This window comes from Rhamphochromis longiceps, linkage group LG14, assembly GCF_057381845.1.
Source record: "Rhamphochromis longiceps isolate RC_006_pf linkage group LG14, R_longiceps_female_GT1.1, whole genome shotgun sequence".
In the NCBI taxonomy this organism is placed as follows: Eukaryota; Metazoa; Chordata; class Actinopteri; order Cichliformes; family Cichlidae; genus Rhamphochromis; species Rhamphochromis longiceps.
This window is the reverse complement of record NC_140570.1, coordinates 23,129,409-23,149,432: the sequence shown is the minus strand read 5'-3', so window position 1 is coordinate 23,149,432 and position 20,024 is coordinate 23,129,409. Positions and strand designations below refer to the sequence as shown.

At 38.4% G+C, this 20,024-nt stretch overlaps 1 protein-coding gene across 1 annotated transcript in view; it reads right to left on the bottom strand.

Annotated features, from left to right (window-relative positions):
• Positions 1-19,752, bottom strand: part of drd2a (dopamine receptor D2a) — a 57,772-nt gene extending 38,020 nt beyond the window's left edge. The window contains exon 1 of the mRNA XM_085429435.1: positions 19,339-19,752. The gene's annotated coding sequence lies outside the window, so the exon portion shown is untranslated. The remainder of the gene's footprint in view (positions 1-19,338) is intronic.
• Positions 19,753-20,024: the final 272 nt, after the last annotated feature.

Here is a 20,024-nt window from a genome sequence, read left to right as displayed (position 1 = left end):
CTTCTTCAGTCTTATTCACAGAGAGAGTGAAACGGGCAAGTTGCCACTGCCTGTCAGGGCTGCAGTGTTGGGAAGTGGTCGGTGGCATGGTAACATCTTTGAACTGATTACTGTCACTGTACACTAATACGATAATAAACTAAAATAATATATTTAACTGACTAGTATTTCTGGTAATGACAAGCAAGGGCAGGAATTTAGTTTAAATTCCTACAAAATTTAGTTTGGAAGTGCGCCGGATACGCCCAACAGGTTAGAGACCCTGGACCCAGAACTCGCTAGAATTGATATTTCTCATCTGGCCTGGGAATGCAATGAGATTCCCCAGCAAAAGCTTGAAAATGTGGCTGGGGAGGAGGTTGTCTGCAATATCCTCTGCAGTGCAACCTGACATCAGATAAGTGGAAGATAACTGATAGATGGATGGGGGGATATTGTTATCTCTCTCTATTTTCTTTGGTTATTAGTTACAGTTTTCCCCATCACCATGAGCCAAAATCCTCATAATGAGAATGAAATGGATAGAAGTAAGATATTAAATGACATGTAATAGCCATAACCTTCAACCTTTTTAAGCATATCTCATTAGCATTAACTTACTTTATATTATCATTCAAGCTGGATGCTTTCACTTACAGTCCAGTATTATCAGTATTTTTTTTTGTCAAACTTTTTTATGTATTTTACTTGTAGCACAGTGAGCGTCTCAGGGCAAATGATATTCAGCACTATTATTTCAACCTGAGCCTTACCCTTTTTTTGTTTTTTTAAAACTATCATCACTTCTGTAGAAAACACTTTGCAAAGGTGCGCCATTTCTTTCTTTCTCCTCAGACACCACAATTATCTTTTACAACATCCACCCCGCCTTCTCCACTTCACCTTGAAGTGAACTTCTTCCTTACAAAGAGCATGGCAGCATGTAGACCTGAAGCAGATTCTGATTCACTAACATTTGCGCTGTGATAAGAACAAAATTGGCTGGAGGGCAATGTTTTATGAATCTGATGGTAATTTTTGCATGTACTATTATTATTTTTTGTGCAGGGTAAGAACATTTCTGTGCACATATAAGTAAATAGGACCGTGGCACACATGGTAACAGGGAGTAGTTTCACACAAATTACTAAATGAATGTTTCCATCTCAATCGGGTTGAGTTCTACGGGGATGCAAACGCACAAATTACACTCTCAGTGAATTTGCAACATCAATAATTTTTTCTTAAAATAATTGCATATATCATGTTATATATGAACCAGTCTGTGAATCGTATCAGTTATGATCTAGTTTTCAAATATATGGGCTTCAAAAAGAAGATTAGAAATATTGAGAACATACAAATTTAAGTAGCACTACTGTATCGCCTGTAATCCCATACATGCCACATGTTGTTAAGCTGTATAGTGGAAATGCTACTTTCGCTTTGAAGTGTTAAAGAAGTATTAAAATGTAACAAACACGCAACCTTCCTGTTCCCACAGAAATAAAGTTTTGTGTATGTGAATGTTAAGTCTGTTTGCTCTTGATAAAAAAATAAAATAAAATAAAAAAGCAGCTGCAGACATAAAGTCAGCGATAACCACTTTTTGGCAGACGAGGATTGCTTTTAGGTGTCCACATGACTGTGATAAGCAGTTATCGCAGATGCGCCGTAATTTATTTTTGTTCTGGAACTAGGCCTAGTCTCAATATCAGGCTCTTGCCACACTGCATAACTGCATTAATCTCAAGGAAAGAACATGTTACGATCAGGATAAATAAGGACTTTGAATTGATGAAAAGACCGAATTACACAAACAGCACAGAAAGCAAAACTCTTGGACAGGATGGCCAGTGCTATCTGGGGCTGTGTGGACATCTAATACTTTGTGGCAACAGCGGGGGGTGTCTGAGCAATTAGCTTTGCAAATATTTGAAAGGCACTAAGGCAACAATGGAGGTTTTAACAGAAAATTTAAACCATGCAAAGTGCTTTGTAATAATCACAAACTACAGCTTAATGATTATAACTTAGGTCACATCATACAGTATATGAACCTCTGGCTTCTGAAATTACCAGGCAAATCCTGAAAAAAAAATGGCACCTCTATTCTGTGGAGGAAATTCAACTGAAATTGAAGAGGTATCCTTATATGCACTGCTGCACAGTAAGAAGAGCAGCAAGCATACTCCTACGTCACTGAAAATCTAACAGGCCGAGTCTCCATCCTCACTGGTCTAGTCTTAGGTCCAGTGCAGTCCTTGCTGTAATTTGTGGAGTCTGCCAATGGACCTAAGTCCGATATCTTAGTTAACTATCCACTATCCTCTCGCTTGTGGCTCAGCTTTATTCTTCTTCCCCCACTTGACCTCTCCCTCCAAAATAAAAGCACATTAAAAATAAAATGGCGCCCCTAAAAGTCTCTGGGCTACAAAGTGATACATTTGAGTGCACGCTGCATTAAGAAAGTTAGAAGATTTTCATACATAATACAAAAGGTAGGGAAGTGCCACAGACTTAATAGATATCAGATTATTTTTTTTATATGCAGTACACAGTATTCACTGAAATTGTTAATTTATGATCTATATCAATTATTTGTCCTTAATTTTTTAGGAAAAAGTAATTAAAAAATAGATTTTTGTCCATGTTAATTTTTAAATAATACTTGTTGGTGTTAGATGTTTGTCAGATGTTTGCAGCGGTACAAAACTAACTTAAATGATCACTGTGATTGCTACATTATTTTACAATACAAATGACTGTCAGAGTTGCAATAAATGAGCTTTCTCTCTGAGCACAAATTTTCCTTTCAACATCTGCAAAGGTTTTCCTGTGCTGCTGATCAATATCGCTTTTCTTTGCAATTACTTATATAGTCAAACTGTTTCCTGCTTTTAAAAACCCACCATTCAGACCGTGTTTTCTGTTTCCCAACAAAAACATGCACTTTGTGATCCTCTAACAAAAGAAGATGCGGCTAAAAACAAGCTGTTACTATGCGATTTTTTGAGGCCCATTATGGTGTTAATTCCATTGAGGCGCACCACTAATTAGCTGTCCGTTTCATTGCTTTTGTTTTTTGTTTTTTACTCTTAAATTTATGTCTTTTGTTTCAGTCACGTCTGTCTAGGGCCACAGCATGCGACGCCAGACACCTGTCAGTGGTCTTACAATCCTCTGCATTATTATCCTCTCAGCTCAGAAGCTTCTGTGTGTCTGTGGCATGTATATGAAAGCAGCAGTCAGAAAGCTGCTGGTAGGACAGTGCTTGCACACATGCTCAGATACATAAAATGACCACGGTTTGCCTAAGAGCTTTAACTTTAAAGTGTGAGTATACAATCTCAGATAAAAACTGAAGTAACCCCCTGGGTGTTGTGGGTGTCCTATGAAACAAAGCTGACAGCCAGAACAGTAAACAGAGAACAGTAAACAAAGCAAGGATAAAAAAGGAATCAAGTGGACCATTACAGATAAAATTATGTGAAAATTGTTGCACCAGTTGCATCAGTTATTATTATAAGATGTGTTATGTGTGGCGTAAGTGTGAACTGTGGGCATTGTGCATTGGTCTGTTGGAGATCAGTGCTGCCAGTAAACTGATTAATTGAAAACTCAGACAGGACGTCATAAGATTTTAAAGACAATCTGACACTGAGTGGTAGAGTTCGCCTTTTAGCTCAAGGCAAGCAGTGCTTCCGCAGTGAAATCTAAGGATTATTTGCATGTTCAAACAACAACGTTGCTGCATGAAAGAGCTCACATGTGGCCAAGAGCTGACTGAAAGCTTCTATTTGGATTGACACTATTAAAAAGCAGATTCTTGGAAGGGAGCTACAAGCTAGCAAATGAGTTAGAGAACCAAGAGGTAGTACAAGTACACAAAACAGAATAACTTAATAAATAAAACCCAAGAATGCTCCTTGTGGTGTAGATACATTACTTTGTGTATGATTAAAAGATGTTTGTTCTATTATCTACCTGCCTTTTTAGCCATTTTTAATCTTTGTGTATATGTTTTTTACAAGTAAATAAAAGAAGAAAACCATGAGAGAGACCAGAAGGCAAAAATGGGGCAAACTGCTGCCATTTTTGTGACACAGGTAACAAACAGCAACAGCTTACTAACTGGGAGGGAGAGCTTAATTTCAGACATAAACATGCAGGTCTGTAATGTAGTCCCCCTCTGCTTTTTAATCCCAGTCAATTGCTTATTTACACTCGTAAACATGCTCCATAATTACCAGCTCACACATCTGCTGACTTCCGTACATCTGCATCTGACGTGTATTGGCCTTCATTTGAGAACAGTGAGCGGACTGAACAGGCAGATTGTTAGGCTCCTCCGCGATAAGGGTCATCACCATTGGTTCCCTTTTAGAGGCAGCAGCTGCCATAGAGGATGGCTTACTAGCTTGCAGGAAATGTAATATTTCCCATGTGTCATGTAGTGTTCACTCATGTCCTGGGGGCATTTTCACTGCTTGTGGGAGAAAACTGCAGGCTGACATTATGATGTGGTCATTGCTTATAAGCAGTGGTATTTTTGAGCTCTTTAGCTGACTACATGTATGAAGTGGATTTGTAAATAATACAGCTGCACAGTCTTTCGGAAGATTTCTTTGTCCTCAAACCTTTCCCCACACCTCTCTCTTTTTCCTATTGACAGGAAAGCTGTGAAGACTAATATAATTTCTTTTTTTTTTTTTTAACTCTTGACAGAAAAACAGCCACAATAAACTCTTTTTTTCCTGTTATGTAACTCAGGAAGAATAGAATCAGCTGCTTTGTATCAATAGCTCTGGACTACTACCAATTAACTTAAAAGGCATTCATTGATAAAAAAAAAAAATGCATCTTAAATATTTAGGATGAATTTTTTTTAAAGTTTTTTTTACAGTGTGTTTTAGTAGAAGAGGGATTTTGTAGTACATTAAGACTCACAAGTTGAATTAGTAAGAAACATTGTGAAATTGTCAATTAAACTTAACAACAACAAAAACAGACATCTGTTAAAAAAAATTAAGCGAGTGAAAGCGGTGTTTTTAAATGCACTGTGTTTGACAAAATAATGATAACTGAATTTTCCTAAAACGACCGGTGACAATGCATAAATATATTTACAGCACTGATGTGGAGACAGGGAGTGAGTTGAATAGAGTCATGGTCAATAGAAGCACTGTTAGTTTGAAAATTCCTTTTTTTTCTCCCACACACTGTGCAACCACTATCCATAGAGACCAGCTAAGACTGCCAACCTACTGAGAGCTGTTCATGCTATAAAGCGTCTTACACAGTCTTGGGCATATGGCATGTTTGCATTATTGAACAGCTGCACCACAGAACAGCGGATGAAGTGTATCCAGCTCTCTGTGCTAAAATCTAAAGAGGGAAAAAAGGCCAAATTTTGAATTCAACAATTCCCCCAAAACCATTCCTTCTTCTTTTCTATCCAAGTATATTTGAAATAAGTCAGTGCTCAGATTTGGCTTCATCTGTCCCTTTTCACTCACTCCACCACACTTTGCTCTGGATAATGCTTCACATTTCCCACAAGATCTGGCTGTAAAACACTTATAACTTGCCAAAGTCACCCCTTGCTTGTGATCGTCTCTAAAACAAACAAACAAATTTGCTAAAAGGAAATTAAAAATTTATTATTCAGCGATTTTAACAACATGTTGCCTATTTCAACTTTTATGTAGCATTCTATCCAACCAGATGACCTCTGAATTGTGCGCAGTTGACCGGTCCTGAATGAAATCTCTAAATAGCTTGACCTCACTTTATACCCACAATCCCTCAGTTTCACATCTCACTGCATCCTCTTATTCCCAGGTGACCCAGCAGTGATCTATGGGAGCATAAGGCATTATCTAATGTGATATGAATGTGATTTTCATCTGCACGTTGCCAAGCCGACCCTCTAAAAAACAACAGATAGTAACTTCACTTTGGGCTTTTGGACACTTTCTTTAATCATATAAAATAAGGAATTTTTATTCCCCCCCCCCCCCCCCCCCCCCCCCCCCCGCCGACAGGTTTTGATTCATGCATTATAAAAGATTGAATAGACTCATAAGCATGAATACTGATATATATTGGTCATTTTTTGTAGTTCTCTAATTTCTGTTATTGGATTAGATTTCAGATAGCAAATTATGTTGTGATTACCTTTTACATTTACAAAACACACCCTGTAATTATAAATCTCCCCCATAATCTGAAATTAGTTTAAGTATAATGACTTTATAATCCTCTCATAAATGCACACCTAACCTGCAACTTTAATATAGGAAAAACACACGACTCTGTTGGCATTAAACGACATTAAACAACAACAAATGTTGGCATCAAGTACCAGTTGTGAAAATTCAGTTTAATAAACCATGCAACTACCCTGTTAATCTTACAGTAAGCTCCATTTAATAGCAGCTGTACTAAATTGCTGCTATTTATGAGCCTTTAAACTTGATTATTAATCTCACAGAAGCACTCAAACTTGAACATTTACAGTCGGGAAAAATAATTATTTGATTCCTTGCTGAATTTGTAAGTGTGGTCACTTACACAGAAATGAACAGTCATTAATTTTGATGATATTTTCATTTTAATGGAGAGAGATATCAACCATAATCAACCAAAATTTAGAAAAAACACATTATATAAAAGTTACAAATGGATTTGCATGCCACTGAGTGACGACTATTTGATCCCAAAGCAAAACCGGATTTAGTCATTCAGCACATAGATTACAGTCAATCAATCAATCAATTCCAGATACTCCTGATCTCAACGTATTAGATTGATGTATAAAGCACACCTGAGCACAGAATCAATACATTTTTCAATCAGTTTCCTCTATTCCATCCTCTCCATCTCTATGGAGAAAAGTGTAGACCTGTAAAATGCTGGAATGTGCTACAAGAGCATTGGCAAGAAGCTTGGCGATAACATAAAACTGTTGGTGCAATGACTCGGAAATGGAATAAAAAAATGACCATCTGTCACCCTCAGTGGAAGATCTTGCCACAGTCACCAAGATAACCAATAGTAACACACTAAAGCATATGTTGGAGTGTCTAGAAGGTCCCCCTGATCCAGAAGGCACATGTACAGGCCAATCTTAAGTTTACTAGTGAACATCTAAATGATTCAGAGATGGTTTCAGAGGAAGTGCTGCGGTAGATAAAATCAAAATCAAGCTGAGGGGTATCAATTTGTCCTGATGTTTTTGTATAATGGGAAATACTGAGCATGGCCCAAAGAACACCATCCAAACAGTAAAACATGGAGCTGGAAACTTTATGCTTTGGGGCTATTTTTCTGCTGAGGGTAAAGTGTGACTTCACTGCGATGATAAGCCAGTAAACGGAGGCCATGTGGTGGATGGATCTTCCAGTATGACAATGACCCAAAACATGCCACCAAGGGAACAAAAGAGTGGCTAAAAAAGTAACACATTAAGGAAATGGAGTAACTAAGTTGTTCTTCACACCTCATAGAAAATCTGTGGAGGGAGCTGCAGCTTCGAGTTACCAAGCAGCAGCCAAGAAAACAAAAGGATTTATAGAGTGGAACCAAACCTCTCTTAAGATGTGTAAAGGGTTTCTTCATCAAGTACTAAATCATGATTTTCTTAGGGATCAAATGCTGGTCACTCTGGATTTAGGCTTGAAATTTTGTCTCTCTCCATTAAATGAAGCCACCCTAAAAATCAGAGACTTTTAATTTCTTTACAAGTGAGCAAACTTACATATCCCGAATTAGATCAAATAATTGTTTCTCTCTATATAAATAACCTTTGTGAAAATTTATCTAATGCTGCATTCCATCTTTATGCAGATGATACACCTATTATTTATTTCCTTCAGTAGCACAAACCCCTTGATTTTTTACAGTCTGCCTTTGATGTTGCTCAGTAACATTTAACTCAACTTACAACTAACCTGGTGTTAAATGTAGATAAATCTAAGTTCACGTTATTCTCAAATGGCAAAGAGTTGTTATCTGTGTTTCTATCTATTGTAGGTATCATTAGAGATCAAGGTTTGTCATTGAAAACTCACATCGAAAGGCTTGTGTCCAAGTTGAAAGTAAAAGTGAAGTTTTTTGGAAATCATGTTTCTTTATCCAAGTGAGAAAAAACACTTGATTTATGCAACTTTTTTTTTTTTTAACTGTTATTAGATTTTGGTGATCTGCTTTTTATGAATGCACCTGCCCTGTACATAAAGAGGGTGGATAGTGTCTATCATTGTGCCTTTTTATGTTATTATTGGATGTGGAAATCGGCCATCTGTGTATATAAGCAGACGTTCCCATTGGTTGGTTTTATCTATAACTCTCTCCTCGGGCTAGTTCAGTCTTATCTGTGTATTTATATGTGTAAAAACTACAACCAATATAGCCTTCGCTGTCACAACGCCATGCAAATAAGTTGTCCTGAAAATCAGAAGAGAACTGGGAAAAAGGCATTTAAATAAAAGGCTGTCCCTGTTTCCTGGAATAGTCTACAGGAGGAACTGAAATTGGCAGAGATGGTTACCATGGGGGAGTTTAGGTCCATTTTAAAGGAGTGAGAGAATAACTCTTTTAGTCAGTGTTACTGTTTTTAAATATGGCTCTTAATGTATGTTTGTGTGAAATATTGTATTTGTTTTTTACTTGTTATGTGTTGTATTTGCTGTAACCTTTGCTGCCATGATGGCCAGGTCTCTCCTGGAAATGAGATTTAAATCTCAATGAGACTCTGACTTGAAGAAATGAATGATAATAAATAAATAAATAAATAAATAAATAAATAAATAACTTCCCTCGCTGTACTACAAAACCATCATTATGCTTCTTGAGATACACATTGTCTGATAGTGGCTCTTTTTGCCTTTCCCCATTTTCTCTTCTGTTACATAAATCTAATTTGTGGATGTTGGATCAAGGTAATTGCCTTTTCTAAACTGATTATGCCAAATAGTCACACCTGTTTTCCTTTGTCGTGTATGTTTATGTGCACACAGGGATTTAGTCTTAGTTAACCTTCTTCAGACCCTTCATTGTTAAATCTTTGTCTAGTTTTTAGTAACAGCCTATACAAGCTGAACACAAAAGCTTAAACTGATATCAGTCTGTCAGTACCAACAACATGTTTGATTTAAGCCCGTGATAACCTTCATCCTAATTAGTTTTCTATCTGGCACAGCCCTGTTTGTTGTTGGGTCAGAATGACCGAAGCTGAGGAAGTCAGTGACTATGTTGTAAATTCGCTTTTTCAGAAAATAGCTCCCCTTTGTTGCTGTGTGAGTGAAAATGCAGCTCGTTGCAAATGTGAAGCCACGTTGTACGGACCGGCTGTGTAGGTGGTAGCTGGTATGACTTTTACTGTGCCTAAAATAAACCTGCTCATTCCGGTAGCAATTAGTGTGTCATTATCTTGTCATTGCAATTATGCTGCCTTTCTCTCGGCTCTTGCAATTTAAAAGTTTTTCTCCCAACATCCATATGGGGTGCATTTGCTTTGATCAGGCACACCTCTGACATAAAAGCAATAAACATTTTACATAAAAAAGAAAACGTGGAGCTTATTTACTAAAAATAATTGGTAAGCTGTGTTTTCTGTTCAAATGAAAGTGGACAGAGGTACGCTCTCTCGTTTTAGTGAGACAATCACATTTCATAACGAAGAGACGCTGGAGCAGTTTGAAAGCTGTATTTATATTTATATATGTATCATACTAAATCAAATCCATCCTTCTCACGCAGTGTGCACCGGGTTAGCATATCTCTGTTTAAACAGAGTTAAAGAAGAAAGGCCCTCAGCAGTTTGCATTAGGATGCACAAGCGCCAATGTGACTTACATAAGAGACCACCCAGCCATTTATTTGGTTTAGATATAGTATGCAATAACCCATATCAAGGGAAATCAAAGTACGCGTTTTAACACTGGCAAGGGAGCTTTCACTGTGAAAAGACTGTCTGAAGGAGGTGAAAACAAATGATATATTGGAGATTCAGGAAGCGTCAAGACAGGCACACTGAAACAGAGTGAAAGAGATACATAAAGGGCTGAATAAAAAGCACCGATGAGTCAACCATGAAGGCTTAACCGCAGAGGTTACAAAATTCTACCTATGCTACAACATTGCTTATACAGTGAGACATAAAGGTTACTGTTGTGAAGATTTGAGCTATTCTCTATTCAGATCAAGCCATAAGGGTAAAAATGGAAGGACATCCACCCACTGCCAAAAGAGGAAACGGAGGTTGGTAACAATCCTCCATTGACCTCATTAGGTGATAGGGTAGTTCCAACCTAACAACTGGTGTGGTCCCTTGAGACGTTGCATACACACACACGCACACCGTTTACTACTTTTCCATTGCATCCCATGTAAAACAGAGCCAGAAACAGATGAACAGAAGTGCATGCACCTGTAATGTTGAGTATCTGCCCCTTCTTTTTTGCTCACACACTTTAGGTCTCATTATACGAGAAACTTGAAAAGTCAAACGATTCCCTGGATTTGTCCTGAATTGTTTAATTAAACACATGAAAATATGTCACTTTGTTTCAAGGTGAATTTTTAACTGTGTGTCATTAAATGGAGACTCTGAGCAGCTGCTTCTCACATTTCCACAGTGGGAAATGAGGTGCAACAAGTGTAAGTCTGACAAAGGTCAGGTGACCAGATGGATTGGCTGTAAAAACAGAAACCACAATAGTGTCTTGTGGTGGTTTCACTTTATTTATTTACTCTCAAGCTGTTCTGTGATCACTGAGATGCGAAAGAACGAAAGCCTTATCTGCAGTTTCAAACACAAGAAATATTAAAGTGTTGGTACTTATTTTACAGACATGCAGCTTGTGGGGATAGGTTAATTGGATAATCTAAATTGTCACTAGGTGTGAATGTGCGAATGAAAGTGAGTGCGAATGGTTGTCTGTCCCTGTGTGTTGGCCCTGCGACAGACTGGCGACCTGTCCAGGGTGTACCCTGCCTCTCGCCCTATGACAGCTGGGATAGGCTCCAGCGCCCCCCGCGACCCTGCAAAGGATAAGCGGAAGCGAATGGATGGATGGATGGATGGGTGGATGGATGGATGGATGGATGAATGGTACTTATTTTACTGCTTCCTATATGCTACACATATTTATTGCATTCACGAATAAATTAAAAAGATACCCATCCACTGGTTGAACTAACAAACGAGTATCTCGGACTCTTGGAAAGTCTCACTGGCAGAAAGAAGAAAAACAAGTCTGAAAGAAAGCACATTGTATTAGTTTAGAGGAGCTTAAGACCAGGCCCCTAAGTACCAAATCTACATAGGCAGGGTTTCCTTCCATATAAGGCCTAGTGGTACACGGTGTGTAATGATGACACAGAAAAATGCAGAACAAAGCAATCCTACTGAGAAGCACAAACAATTACCCGTGATAGTGTATGGGAATATGTGTCAAACGTTCTCAAGCTCTGAGGGGTTGCACAACAAAATGTTGTTTATCTTGAGGGGTTCAAGTTCCAGTCTTTCCATTTCCAGTCGTTCCATTTCTCCTTCTGTTATGCACATGTAGACAAGTATATTTTCTCATACAGTGAAATGGGGGCTTTCCAGTACAATCTCAGTCACATTTCTTTTAATCTATGGTAGAATAAACCTGATTCATTAAATGAAGTGAGTGCAAACTTATTGTGTACGTAAACTGATAACATTTCTATGAAAATATTACTGAGTGATGCCCAATTTCCCCATATTGTTAAGGAATCAGTTTTCTAAGGCTTAAACAGTACAACAAAAACAAGAGCGGTCCAGTAATCCATTTATTTTTAATCCCTGCCTTGACTTAGATCTTTTTTCTTTTCTTTTTTTTAAAGAAAATCTTAAAATGCTCAGTGTTTGATCACATTTTTACCAGCCACCAGTTATACCTTTGTTTTACTGGGCGCAAAGCTAATCTAAGCTCATCTGTTTTAAATAGCTGCCTATGGTTTTGTGCTCAGAGCTGGCGAAAACTATGGCAAGCAACCAAAAAATCCATACCAGAAAACAAAGACAATGAGTTCAAAGCAACAGCAAGAATAATGAAATCAAAGGGCTGGTTTCAGTGAGATTGTTACTGCAAGCAACCGTTTACATAACCAGGACTGATCAATTAAATTATTATAACCGCAGTAAATCACTTCTTCAGTTTTCTTATACTATGCTCCTGACTGTGGTTGTGAAAACATCTAAAAATGTCACTTTTCTAATGAAATAATATTTGACTGGGCATCAAGTTCACAAAGAGTAAGACTGAAGTTATTCATAATAAACGCTTGTTTTGCTTTCTAAAACAAAAGACTCCTGAGCTGTTGAGGAAAATGTCAAGGGAACTTCCATGAAAGAGTCTTTAACATAACACAAACCCAGCTTTCGTTTGGCATTTGACATCGCTTAAAAAGAAATAGTTCAAAGAGACGAATGAGTCATGTGCTGTATCAAAACGGACACATCGCCCTACTTCATCTCACTTTCACCTTTTAATTTTGGCCCTTGTTAAGGTTCACATTCACAGCCAAGAAGAGTATTTTTTTCTTTCTACACCACCTAGAGGGTCTCTGGGTGTCAAGCACCATCTGCAGAAGTTGGAATGATTTCGAACAATTGCCGCTAATTTAAAGTCTACAGTGAGAAACCCTTGGGTGAACCACATATTTGTGGTTTTTAAAAGCTTTTCATACCAAACTGTCCACACAACAAGAGAACGGTGAAGTAAGTTCATTTCTCCTGAAAAATTATTTATTTATTTCTATTTTGCTATTAATTCTCAATCCTTGTCTTATAATGCTCATCCTGTCAATATCAACCCAAAGTCTTTCATCTGTCTCATGCAGTTTTTCACTAGAAAAAAATTCTCCTGCATTTTGAGCCAAGGTTTGTAAGCCTCTTATATTTTATGAAGCTCTATATAGGGAGTGCAGAATTATTAGGCAAATGAGTATTTTGTCCACATCATCCTCTTCATGCATGTTGTCTTACTCCAAGCTGTATAGGCTCGAAAGCCTACTACCAATTAAGCATATTAGGTGATGTGCATCTCTGTAATGAGAAGGGGTGTGGTCTAATGACATCAACACCCTATATCAGGTGTGCATAATTATTAGGCAACGTCCTTCCCTTTGGCAAAATGGGTCAAAAGAAGGACTTGACAGGCTCAGAAAAGTCAAAAATAGTGAGATATCTTGCAGAGGGATGCAGCAGTCTGAAAATTGCAAAGCTTCTGAAGCGTGATCATCGAACAATCAAGCGTTTCATTCAAAATAGTCAACAGGGTCGCAAGAAGCGTGTGGAAAAACCAAGGCGCAAAATAACTGCCCATGAACTGAGAAAAGTCAAGCGTGCAGCTGCCAAGATGCCACTTGCCACCAGTTTGGCCATATTTCAGAGCTGCAACATCACTGGAGTGCCCAAAAGCACAAGGTGTGCAATACTCAGAGACATGGCCAAGGTAAGAAATGCTGAAAGACGACCACCACCGAACAAGACACACAAGCTGAAACGTCAAGACTGGGCCAAGAAATATCTCAAGACTGGTTTTTCTAAGGTTTTATGGACTGATGAAATGAGAGTGAGTCTTGATGGGCCAGATGGATGGGCCCGTGGCTGGATCGGTAAAGGGCAGAGAGCTCCAGTCCGACTCAGACGCCAGCAAGGTGGAGGTGGAGTACTGGTTTGGGCTGGTATCATCAAAGATGAGCTTGTGGGGCCTTTTCGGGTTGAGGATGGAGTCAAGCTCAACTCCCAGTCCTACTGCCAGTTTCTGGAAGACACCTTCTTCAAGCAGTGGTACAGGAAGAAGTCTGCATCCTTCAAGAAAAACATGATTTCCATGCAGGACAATGCTCCATCACACACGTCCAAGTACTCCACAGCGTGGCTGGCAAGAAAGGGGATAAAAGAAGAAAAACTAATGACATGGCCTCCTTGTTCACCTGATCTGAACCCCATTGAGAACCTGTGGTCCATCATCAAATGTGAGATTTACAAGGAGGGAAAACAGTACACCTCTCTGAACAGTGTCTGGGAGGCTGTGGTTGCTGCTGCACGCAATGTTGATGGTGAACAGATCAAAACACTGACAGAATCCATGGATGGCAGGCTTTTGAGTGTCCTTGCAAAGAAAGGTGGCTATATTGGTCGCTGATTTGTTTTTGTTTTGTTTTTGAATGTCAGAAATGTATATTTGTGAATGTGGAGATGTTATATTGGTTTCACTGGTAAAAATAAATAATTGAAATGGGTATATATTTGTTTTTTGTTAAGTTGCCTAATAATTATGCACAGTAATAGTCACCTGCACACACAGATATCCCCCTAAAGTAGCTAAAACTAAAAACAAACTAAAAACTACTTCCAAAAACATTCAGCGTTTTTTGGGTTCATTGAGAACATGGTTGTTGTTCAATAATAAAATTATTCCTCAAAAATACAACTTGCCTAATAATTCTGCACTCCCTGTAGGAGCTACAGCCAATTAGCCAACGATGTCTACTATCCATGCACATATGTTGTGCGCATATTCCCTGGTCACTTTATTAGGTATATCTGTTCACCTGCTAATTAATGCAAATTTCTACTAAGCTATTTACACGGCTGCATCTCAATGCATTTAACTGTGTAGACATGGTCAAAAGAACCTTCAGAAATTTAAACAGAGGATAATAGGGAAGAAACGACTTTGAACAAATGGTTATTGATGCCAGACAGGCTGGTTTTGAGTATTTCAGAAAGTGGTGATGTACCGGGTTTTTCCCTCACAACCATCTCTAGAATTTACTTAAAATGGTCAGTGAAAATGCGTTATTGATACCAGGGGTATGAGAACATTGGGTATAGCAGCAGAAGACCACTGGATTGCCACTCCTGCTAGCTAAGAATAGTTTACACAGGATCACCAAAATTGGACAATAGAAGATCATAAAAACATTGCCTTTTCTGATATGTCTTCATTTCTACTGCTACATGCATATTGTTGGGTCAGAACCTATATGCGTTCATGGCATAAATACCATGAACGCGTTGATCCATCGGACCCTTTTCACGCTTCGCCATTCCAAAGCATGAAAACGATGTGCATGCAGAAGTTGCAGTAAATTGCCGCAACAGCAGAGGGAGATATTTTATTTCAAGCCAACATGAAAATAACCAGGAAAGTGCTAGACAGACATTATTCCCCATTTGCATGTATATAGATATTAGCCACCCATCTTATTCATTTCTGATGATTAAGAACCCTGAAATTACTTCTTGTCTTTAATATATTATCTCCCCCTGCTGGTAATGCAACTTCTGCATGTGTGTCCATTTCACATTTTGGAGAGGCAAAGCGTGAAATAGACACAGTGGACCGGCGTGTCTATTACACATTTTGGTGTGATATCAGGTTGCTTTATGACCACCCCATGTCCCAAAGTTCAAATGATTTGGAACTGGTTTCCTCAACATGAAGATTTATGTGGTCTACTTAAACTGCCTCCACAGTAGAGCCCAACTGATATAGGATTTGTAAGACTGACACTGATATTTGGACACTTCACACAAACACACAACACAAGTAGATAGGTTATCATTTATTGACTTATTTTTTTATTTACTTGTTTACACTTTACAAACAAATGTGCTGCCAACAAGGAAAAACTATGCAACATCAACACTCATAACATGATTGAAGAGTCTTTCTCCCATCTCTTCTTTACTTTTACTTTTTCATTCATAATCTGTTATAAAAGCAGATATTAATCGATCAGCAAATAGCTCATATTGGTAGATAAAATCAACTTGCCAATATATTGGTCAGGCTCTCTTCTACAATCTAAAGATTTCAGTCAAGTCGAGCACTTTTGCGATGTGGTCGAATTAAAAAATTAACATCACACAGATGTGCACTAACTGTGTGATGATATCATGTCATTATGGATCTAAATCTCTGAGAATTGTTTCCAGCACCTTGTTGAATCTATGCCACAGTTTTGAGTTCCAAAGGTGGGTAGAACCTGGTACTAGCAATGTGTAACTAAGAAAAGGTGTATGGTTTGTACAATCATGCAGAAATGAGGGTGTTGCCTAATTTTCTCTGACACTGTTCTCTAACTGCAGGTAAAGCAGGATCATACCTCTGGAAAAACTTTGCATGTGTGTGTATATCTGTGGATTAGTGAGATAGCGAGATGTTCAAAGGTTCAGTGTGTTTTCCAGGTATACTAAGTTTTGACTGCCTGTTGCTCAAGCTTAAAAACATAAAGACCAACAGGCTCTTTTTTTTAAATTAAAAATGTGCAATGGTGGATTTCTATCCAGCAGAGCAGTAAGTCTGTATAAGTTATTTTTGTCTGTTTCTAAATGCAAGAGAGTACGTTTTGCAGCTTTTTTCTGTATGTTTGTGTGTCTCTTCTAAATATAAAATTGAATTTGTGGAGGTGTTAGTGATTTGAAAATGTTATGAACTGCACTATAATTGCCAAAAATATAGTACTGTGTGTGTACCCCTCTCCATGTAACTACATTTAAAAATAAAATATGTGCGATTGCAAAGTGTTAAATGAGTAATAAAAAAATCAATATCCAGTTATTCACAACAAACAAAGCCTAGTGATTGTAAATAGTGTTTAAACTGTTTAGATCAATATGTAATATGGACACACCATTAACGCATATATAGACCAACCAGCTAACCTGACTATCACAGCATATAACAGTAGAACCACGATCATAATAGATCTCCTATTGGGTTTGGACCTAATTGGCTCGTCCATCCTGTCAGTAATTGTGTGCGTCCCTTGAGTGTTGATGTATTTGACATGCTGGGAAAGGGGTTTCGGGAGAGAGAGAGACTGTAAGCGAGTTGGATAAAGTCTCAGAGATCCAATACAATTAAGTGATTTACTTACAGGGATGTTTGTGACCCTGATATAAAATCTGTGAGACGTACAAGAAGAACCCTGTAGCTGAGTTAGAGCTTGTGGATGGGCATCCTTTTGGGATATTAAAGGGAATACACCTCCGCTTTTTCTTGAAGGAGTCCATGTTTACACTATTCGGAGGCCATTTCAGGCATCCAGTTAGTAAGCTCTATGTTCTGCTGAAAATCTAAACTATTTATATTTCGTCTTCGGTTGCTTAGATGTCAGATGGCGCCACACGCAAAGGTCAGATGTGCTGTTTTTTGGGGCCCGACTGAGTATCATCAAGTGCTCCATGACATTCTGGGTCTGAGCTGCGTCTTCTATACACAATGATTAAAAAGTGTTTATAGAGCTTGGAATATATGTGGTTTCATTTCTGCACCTACACATTTATGAAGTTGCACTTTGCAAGATGCATAAAGTCATGTAAGACTTGATTAGTTAAAAAAAAAAAAAGTCACTTTTTAAAGTGTATTTCTGAAGTGGCAAGCCTCATTCATTCAGCCATATAATGTACAGGTAATACTATACACCATGAAATTAAATGTTCCTCCAGAGCATGACAAGGCTTAAACCATACAAGACTGCAAACAGAATTACAAAAGGTACACAGCATTATAAAAATATAAATATATAAATACAGTATAAATACATACAGACGAAAAAATTACATTAAAATTCCTTACAGTTTCTACTTTGCAAAACAAAACAACTGCACCACGCCAGTCCGACGTAAGATTTCTCCTCTGAATGACTTTCAAATCTGTCTGATTAATAAAAGACTCTGTGGTTTCACAGCAGCAGCTCCCTGCACCCGAACAACTTTTGTTTGGGTTTGTAATTGGATTTAACAAGCACAAGCTGCGACACAGCGTCATTTCTGTTGACTGCATGTCATTTGAGAGCAATGTGTTGAATCTCAACATTTTATTGATCGAACGGCAGCATCGAGTGATTTCCCTTTAGATCTTTATGTGCTTAATCCATTCAAAGTCTGTGCATCACCTCAACGTAAATGTTGCCATGAAATCAAATCTCTCACAATGCATCTTAAGGAATCTTATGGAATCTGAGCCCTTGTTAGTGTTTTTTTCCCCCGAGTATTAATTCAAATAATCCGTGTGGGGATTAATTTGTGCTTATATTTCTGTATATAGCATCCAGGAGATTGCATTCAGAAAATCTGCTTGTGGCCAAACAGCTAGGCTGGACAAGCCTGCATCAGGCAGCTCTGGTCAGACTGTTTTCCACACAAAAGCATCCAGCAGATCAGACACAGGAATGTATAGAATTCAAAATGTGTCAAGGGAATTCAATAACCAGGCTCAGCCTCTATCCATTTGACCTAAGATGGGTTCACTAAGGATTACTGGTTTGGTTTCTATATTAAAGAAGATTTAAATAGTTAATTCTAGTCAAGTGGAGTTGATATGAGCAATTTGCCTTGACAAATAAAGCCTGACAGCATCCCTTTTGATGAAACCACCAATTTGCCAACCAGGTGTTATAACCACCTGACCTATTCAGATATCCATACCTGCTGGGTACAGAGCAGCTGCTGACCAAATGTCAAAGCAGGTTTTTGTTGTTATGGTGGCTTATTAATATTTTCCAGAAGGCAGTCATACTGTTCTTTCATTTCTTTCTTCCCTTTTAGCACTGACTCAATCAAAAGAGATAAGTCTTAAATCAAAATCACCACAATCATTAGCATTATTCAGTTATTTGTCATGCTGTTTATGTGTTAGTTAGAATATGGCAGTAACTCGGAACATACATATAATATACACATCTTTTTTTTAAAATATTCACATAGATCATAAAAGGGTAACATAAACTCCATCAAAAGCGCTCTCGAGGCACTCAGGCTTATCAAGAGAGGTTTAGATACATTTTCCACTTTATTTATTTCCTGTTGTTGATAACTTGTGAAAGCTGCTTAGCGATGCTGACACAGGACGGAGTGTGCAGCCTGTACAGCAGTCACCTGCGCAGCACGAAGCTTGTGCCGAGAACCCGCTGCCTCTGAAAACCCAGCACTAATTACAAATTGGAAAGCACGAACAGATCTGAAATCAGCGCTTCGCGGGTTGGAAAGGGCACCGTGACACGGACACATCGCCACTCTCAAGTCTGAAACTAGGGTATAACTCACTTATAGCCCCCCAGCCACCCACCCTTTCTTGGGGTGGTTAAAACTGTCTTATATTAACGCCCAGCCAGGATCGATAAGGTAAACAGTAGACCTGTCATACAAATAAAACAGTGCACATGCTTGCGCTACCTGCAGTGTTATTTAATGTATGTATGTATGTATCTTTGAGCGATATGTCATAGATTATAAACTACCCTGGATTATCTTATTTTTTCTCAAGTTTAATACATCACACAGAGAAAACAGAACTGTCTTACCTTCACGCCATAAGTTTCAGAATCTTTGCTTTCACAGGAAGCGGCTGTTAAATCCAAGATCATCCACAGTTAGCTCCCACTGTATCCTTTATTTGCTTTACTCATTGCTTACTCTTTAAAAAAACGAACCGTCTCTTCGCGTCGTCTCTGGTGCGAGGCATTAGTTCAAGCTGGTAGGTTAAAAAAAAATAAACTACTGGGAGCCAAAATACATAGCCTAACAGTGAACGAATGAATTAAACAACACCTAAGATCACTTGCTGTTTTCCGGCCGTTTAATTAAACCCTCGAGGTTTATTTTATTTTATTTTTTTAAATTTTTAGATCAGTTCTGATCTTGAGAGAGCGGAGAAGCAGAAGCGGAAACTGTGCGGTGCCCTTCTGGTGTCCAGGAGCTTTACGCGGAGAGCTAAGTTACCTTCTGCACTGACGGAGACGGGAGACGCGGCGGCTGTGAAGAACTGTGGAAAATCAAGGCGGGGTTACATCTGTTTAATTCCTAAGAGGGATGCGTGTTTTGTTTTTTTGGGGGGTTTTTTGTAATGTCACCGGTGTAAGTGAAACCTTATTCCCTTATGTTTGCCTCAGATTTTCCACAGTTCTATCTTCTCTCCGTGGCACGGGCTGTGCTTTTTGTGTAATAAGTAAATAATGGAAAATGGCAGTGTGTGATTTAAAAAAAAATT